We start from the raw sequence: 7797 nt of genomic DNA, 5'->3' as shown, positions 1-7797 counted from the left end.
TCTACTTTTTCCTTCAGTTAGTTTTGAAGAGGTTTGATGCAAATAGGCTGCCTCAGGAGACAGTCTTCCAGAACTTTCTTTTTTGCTTTTATTTCTAAAAAATATATTTCCTTACTCACTCATGAAAGGGAATAATTAACTTTGTGTACTGTTGCTGACCTGCAAGTGCCTGCAAGCCCTAGTTAAAACAAAAAAAGGACCTACATTGCCCAAGGTGCTGTACAAATACAAACTGAAATGATGAAATTTGCCTGGCAGATTTCATGCATTAATTAACAAGAAGATTCATATATATTCATTCACACTGCTTTTCCTCCATGGAAGATGAAACACCTCACAGGAAGGCAAAAAAAATCTCTATTTGGAAAGGAAAGAAACTTAAGTGAATAGTCAATGAACCTGAGCAATTTTATGCAGCAGGTCAGTGGTGAAACTGTGACTAGAGCCAGAGCTATACTGAGCTATGTGTGACCGTCCATTTCTTTTAGCTCATGAGATGTATCAGGTCTAAGGGCTTTGTCTTTTACGGCAGTATTCCCCACGTCCCCAGATTCTTCTCTTCCATATCCACCTCAGTGAGCTGAATCCTTTCTTATACTGTGCTGAACGTTCTGGAGCTGGGCTGGGCAGTGGCTCCTGCCCAGCAGGGAGGCTTGGACACCACTGGTATCTCCCCTGGAGCAGTCCCAAACTCCCCCGCAGTGCTGTGACTCCCAGGGGCCCACAGCCAGTCTTCTGGATCTCAGCATAAACCAGGCCCACAAAAGGGAGTTCTGAGTTGGTTTCCTTGGTGTAGAACCAGCTGCAGGGGAAGGATGAGTGTCAGCAGGGGCCCATCAGCCAGGGAGGGTTCCCTCCCTCCTGAGCCCCTTGAGAGAGGCCCCTCGAGGTGCCTCAAGGGTAGGTTCCTCAGGTCAGCGTCCAGCCAGCTCCACACTGCCCTGCCCATGGCTTCCTCAGATTTCTCAAGGACAAAGGCAACAGTTGCGGATTTTTATGCCAGTCCAACATCAAGTTGCCTTTGCTACATGGGATCTTAATTCCGCATGCCTGGCTTTGGCTGTCGAGGTGGCATGAAGGGCCTTTAGGCAACTGTGAGAGTGGCCCTCCCAGTATTTTGCCTGTTTAAATAAAATCTTCCTCTGCCACATTAGTTCCAGCCGGTGAAGCTGCTTACTGCACAACTTTGATGGATGCTTCATTGTGTGAAAGGAAGAACAAATCCCTGACCCCATGAAGTGTAAAGCCCTGACGTAACACGTGACAATGAGTTGTGGGTCGGAGAGGTCTGGCAGAGTTGGGTATCTGCCCCTCAAGTACCTTCACATTTGCTTCCTCCTGCTTTCCAGAGGAGTCTGGCCAGGAAGCTTGCATGCTTGCAGATTCATTGACCTACCTCTGCTCCCAAGTTCACGTTTCTCCTTTCCCAGAGTTTTCCAAACCCTCTGCAGTGCAATTTGGGGACGCAGACCTTCTGCCCCACGTGCTGCAATATGGCCAGGAGTTTCTGCAGCATGATCAACACTGGGGAGTCTTATACTTGCCCTTGCATTATTTTTCTTTCTGTAAACATACTTCTTTTACTTTCTTGTATCCCTCTATTTGTATTCCCTGCTAATTCTTTTTCCAGAAGGAAATCTGTTTATACTATGAGCTGTCAGATGTCATTAGGTATTATCAGGAAACTATGTTGCTATGTTTTAAGAGCATGCATATTTCAGGGCACACAGATCCATAATGTTTGCATATTTAATACATATTTGCATTTATGAATCTCCATGCTTTTTGGATCCTTGCCAGTTGAGGAACTGCCTGACTGTGGAGAGAAAGTAGGCAACCAGAAAGAAAATGGTTCAATGTCTCATTTGGTATAATAAAGATCAATGTTAGCTGTTGTTTCTAAAACTATTACATCGATACTAGCACAACTGGAACTCATCTGCCATTGTGCTTAAAATAGCTAATGCTCACTGCATATCAAGTGGTATTTAGTTGAACTTAACAATAAAATAATATTAGTAAGCACTGTGACTTGTTGCAATAATATCGATACCTGTTGTTCCTTGGCAAAGCAGAATTACTTGAATTACACGTTAAAAAAAAATCTCAAAACTGATTTGGGAGTCAGTAGTGTAAAATATGGAATGGGTCTTTATAGGTTAACCCAATGTGGAAAAGACTGTTTACACTTTTGCTACTAAAATCAGTTGTTATTTTGTTTTTGACCACAGAAATCAATTTTTCAGTTAGACACATTTCTTTATGTTAATATAAATCCTTGTGTCTATGTACGTGCTCACACGTGCAAAAAAGGTCCATATGCAAAGAAAAGGAGCCTTGTACAGAGGCAGGAGATGTCTCATGCTTTCTGTATTTTCTCTTTGACCTTAGGGATAAAAGTTGATGTGGTTCAGTTTCTTTCCTTATCTGTAAAATAGTGATTTAAATACGTGCCTGTCTTACAGAAACATTGTTTAGGGTAAGTTATTTCCTCTGGCAGTACACTCACTGCCTGACACATACTGATGGATAGTTATTTTGTGCACTACCCCTTAGAGAACGCTATCCATATGAAACCTAGTCAGTTAAGAGTGTTCTTTCACAGCAGGGATTCAGTCAGGGATTCACTGACCTCCACTGCACTAGGTGTGATGCCCTTGAAAGGGGTAATTTCACTCCTGTGCTGGGTCTTACATGCATGATCAGGTATGGAAAGTGACCTTACTTTAAACCTAACCTGGCCAAACTCAAGAACAGAAAAACACTTTTGTCTAGATCACTTTCCCAGTCTTGCGTTAATGCTGGCAGAAGGGAGTAGACAGAAACTTGCAGACTGGGACAGAAGGGAAGGCAAGAGTGCTCACGTTTTTGCAATAATATGTGGATTTAGTCTGTCTTAAGCTGACCCTGAAACTTCACCTTAAGGCAAGTATGTTATGGCAGTTTATGTACTGCAAATATCTCGTCAGTTGAAGACTTGCTGATCACTTTTCTTACACCTGCAATTACATTGCTGTTTTCTGCTGGATCCTTTCCCTCTCTGTGCTGCTGTATAAAACACACATGCAGGCACTACCAGTGCAGATGACTGCACAGAACAGCCATCCACAGCAGATTCACCGTATTCAGAAGTACAAAATGCATATTGCATTTCAGGTTGGCTGTGAGAGCGCAGAAGAAAAGACCATTTTGCTTTTCATGTCCAGTTTAAACAGATGGTGATAATTTAAATACAACAGTAAATCATGATTTACATCTGGATTAAGAAATTGTACGACAGATTTTTTAAGAAATAAGATACTGTGTTAGCATGTCTGGGCTGTACCAAGCATGTTTACTTAGTGTTTATATTGTAGTTTTACAGGAAGGCTTGCCAGGCTGGGGCCCTGTGGGATAGATCATAAATAACCCCAAAGGGTTTGCAAGCTCAAGAATGTGCAGCAAAACAGACAAGCAAGCATTCAAGGGCTGGTGAAAATGTGTGCAAGGTAACAAAGACAGTTAGGGAGGCACAACTCTCATCCAGTCAGAAACAGTAAAAAAAGGCACCAGCAGTGCCTTCGTTACGAATGAACTGCACAGGGATTCACCTATGGTCACATCAGAACTTCACCAGATCTATGAGCACCAGGTGGCCAGTGTGGAGGTTTTGATGGAGTTTAATGTGTCATCATGCCTGGGAACACCGTCGGTGAGCTGGAGCAGTCAACCTCCATTTACATAAATCCCCCATGTTGTGAAATTGCTCTTATGGTGCAGGTAGAAAAGAGTGGAAAGCTGCGAACACGTCTGTGTTCTGGGATTGGGGTTTTTATTAAGATCTTGAAGTTTATATATTTCATCTGGTTTCTGTTTTATTTTTTATTTAAACATTACATAATACTTTAGTAAGTATGCATAGTAAGATTCAACCATGCGCTGCTTTTTGCACAGCATAATCCATAGTTCCAAATTGCATGAAATGTCCTCCCAGAGCCATGGAAGTTGCTGTTTCCAGGACAGAGACAAAATTAAGGTGAAAAAAACGGTGCTCTACTGGTGATTCATAGCCCAAGCTCTGAGAGGGTTCTCCTACAAGTCTTTGTGGTATTGCTGTTTTCAAAGGCTGAACCGCAACAATTTTAACAAATTGTTCCACTCTGTGGAGAGGGTTGCTATGGAAATGAACAAGGCTAACATCTCTGAGAACCCTACTAAGAGCACTATGCGAGGGTGGGAATTTAAGAAAGTAAAGCATGTAGGGGATTAACATCTTGCTCTAAATCTGTTCACTGTTCTTGTGGGCTTCAGAATTTGGCCCACTGGATAGAGATTTTTTTGCAGTCCGTTCTGCAGAAATTTAGTGCAAATTGAATTAAACTAGATGAGAGCAAATGCTTTTGAAAGTGATCTCTGGGAGTAAGCTTGTATAGACATAAACATCTTTATTGAATTTTTTTTTGTTAATAATGTCTAGCAGAAAAATGTGATTATAATGGAACTGAAAAGGTTATTGAAGCATAACACTTTACATGGTTTTTTGGGATAGTTACGGTTTGCTCAAAACCTGAAGCAACTATGGTGTTCAGAGCATTTGGATGGAAAAATATTGCTATGGCAACAAATTACTTTTATATTCACATAAAGCAAAAATAGATCTCTCTCTCCCTTTGTGGGAAGCACATATTTTAAAGTGCATGAAAGATTAAAGGTGATAGGCGGAAACAGCTGCATGAATATATTTTCATTTTTCTACTTTTGGTTTATGCATATTTCTGTATAAATATGAAATGCAGAAATAGTTTGCAGCTAGAAGCATTTTGCAGTGAAAAAGTAGAAACAGTTTAGAAAAGGGAACGAAAGTATAATACAGTCAGAACTTCTAGTTGAAGTGTAGCAGCATCAGACCTTAACTGATTAAACAAAATATTCTCAGTGCCGTTTAAAAAGGATGGAGAGAGTCCTCTCCCTCCTGCAAGTACCCAGGAAACAGAAATCACTTTGTGTCCATAACTTAAGACAAGAGACAGTGGTTTTTATTTTTCTTTAGTCAGGCACCTTGTCAAGCTCAAGTAATAGACCTGGTGGCAAGATTACTGATTACTTGATTTTAGCTCTGTGGCTGTGTTTGGGGATTTTTATTTAGGAGGCCTGCAGCTTTTACTTTGGTGTGGTGAAGAGCTTATGTGCATCTATATGCCATGGTGTGCACCATCTGCAGAGGAACTATATGTCTGCATTGATATGTCAGGTCTATCCTGAGGTTCCCTCTCAATTATTCTGAAACACGTGAGCTGTCTTGCACCATCTGTATCTCTCTTCATAATGTGCAGCAGGGCTGCCCACATTTTGTGCTTCTTAGCTGCAAAATAGGGGCCTCCTTGTAAGTGGTATGTGAATTTTTTGGCTCATTTTCCAGCTGGTCTCTTCATGTGGAAGGCAGAGAGAGGCACTGAAGGTCAGAAGTGAGGAATATGAGGGAGATTGTGGTTCAGCTACTGACTGACCTCTCATTCTCAAATCTTCAGCCTAAGCAGAACAAACTGAAGGATGAGACAGTCAAGGGGTAAATCAGGATGATTTGGAAGCACAGTAGTTCCAAACTGAATATTTTAGGACAAATATAGATGTTTATGGTATAGATAGACTTGCAGGCCTAGATTTGAGGGTCGCTTTAAATATGACCCAAAGTAGCAAACAATTCAAAGGGCCTCACATCCCTTCTGTTAATGTCCAGTGCAAATGAGTGCCTGTAAAGGATTTCAAGTGACCACTACACTGAAGTTCATATTGGCCCTGCTATGAAAGTTTCAGAGATGACATTTTAGGGTGAGGAAGGGAAGGCTCAAGATGTAGAAAAGGAAATGGAAGAATCAGTCGGTTATTCTGAATCTCTGCAGCACCTCATAAGCTGTTTCTGTAGTGCTTAATAAGAGGGTTCTATAGAACCATTTGAGGCCAACTGGCACACATCCACATTCCTTGTTCTTTATCTAGTACACTGACTTCTCAAGTGATGCTTTTGAGGCTGAAAGACGTAATTGTTAATATGCGAGTCTCCCTTTTCAGCTTGGATTGCCTGAAATAATGTGATACCTGTGTTGCAGCTTTCTGCAGTCCTGTGTGCATGATATGAAACAAGCTGCATGGCATACCCCGAGATGTGTCAGGACAGTTTGAGGAGCTGAAACTGGGATTGTTGTAAGCCACTCCTGGTACAGTTACACCTCTACTGCCTGCTGCAGACAGTCCCTGGAGTGAGCTCTCCCCTAAGCTGTTCCAGTACATCTTTGAGAGCTCCTGAGTCACCCAGAACAAGCTCTAGGAGTCAAGTAACAAAAGTGAGAAGAGATGCAGTCTTTAGCTTGGTCTCTGGCTCACTTCAGAGCTGTGCTGGCACAATTTTGAGTATGCTTGCAATCATACACAAATCCTGGCTGTTCACCAGGAGTAGGCACGGACAAGGAACTGTCTCAGTGGAAATATGGGTCCAGCCATCCAGTATAGATGGGTAAGAGGGTTTTGCATGGCTGCTCTGTCACTGTTGGCTATCATGTGTTGGCTATCTGTTGGCTTCAGTGCCAGCATGGGCTCAAGCACATTTGCTTTACTGCTCTTGGCTGCAGAAGTAACACATCTAGATGTGGTGTCACAGTACTATGGTTAGAATAGCCCAAATAGAGAGTTGTATACTATTTAAAAAAAAAAAAATCTCTGTGGCTAGTTTATCATGGGTTTGGAGAGAAAATGAGTTTGAATGGGTTCTAAATTGACACCGAGTCTGGACAGAATTTCAGTAGTTATGTTTTCTGGCAACACTGTCAGAAAATATGTGTTGGACTCCATCCACAGTTGCCCTGCTTTGAGTACATGAACTACATATTTTAAAATTTGGGTGTACCCATACAATCCAAAATTATGCCTGTGAATACTGTGTTGACATACCCTCAATTACACTGCTGCAAGCTTCTCTGCACCAAAGGAGCAGAAGTGGGCTAGACATATTTTTATACATGCAACCCAGAAAGAGATGGGAGAGACATCATGTTATCCTTCCTTAGTATGGTCATCAGAACTGTAAAACTCTCGGCTTCTGCATATTACCTCTATTTTATTTTTGTGTGTGTATGTTTGTGCAGCTGAATTTCTGATCTCTGTACCCTGGGTTTTTTTGTGGTCACAGATGCCAAATGCAAATTTGGTTATCACTCTTGAATAAATGGCAGAGGTCTTGCATACTTCACTAAGTCTCATAGCCTTTTTCTGATGAGGAATTGCATACATTTCTTTTCAAATTTTGTGTCTCTTTTCTTCCTAAGAAGAAAGATGGCAGAAATCATGCAGTGGGACAGGGAGTGCACACATAAAACTTAAAACATGTCTGAAGTAATTCATCCTGTTTTGCAAGGAGAAGTGGGTCAGAATGTGGTATGAATCTATCCTAATCTACTCTTAGTTGTTTATTCACTTGTTCCTGTCCTCTTATTCTCTCACCATCCTTACTGTGTAGTTTTCTGGAGTTATTCATCTTCTGCTTGGCATTGAGCTTTACTTAAGAATGAATAGAGTTGGATGTGGCTGTTTTACCTCTTCTGTCCATATGCACTCCAAATGAAGATGAGACTACAGCATTTTAGTAAACTGGAGCATGGTTGCACAGTGACTTTCTCACTGCTGGGATCTCTGCCAATGAGAAGTCAAAGACGGGAAGTATTCAAAGGTGGTGATTTTTCCTATTATGTCAATGAAAGTCCAGTGACTGATTATTGCAGACCTTGCCATATATTACCTCTAACATAACATTAATAATACACCTGT

This window comes from Corvus cornix, chromosome 1 (genome assembly GCF_000738735.6).
Source record: "Corvus cornix cornix isolate S_Up_H32 chromosome 1, ASM73873v5, whole genome shotgun sequence".
Taxonomy (NCBI): domain Eukaryota; kingdom Metazoa; phylum Chordata; class Aves; order Passeriformes; family Corvidae; genus Corvus; species Corvus cornix.
Note: the sequence above shows the minus strand (reverse complement) of the source record.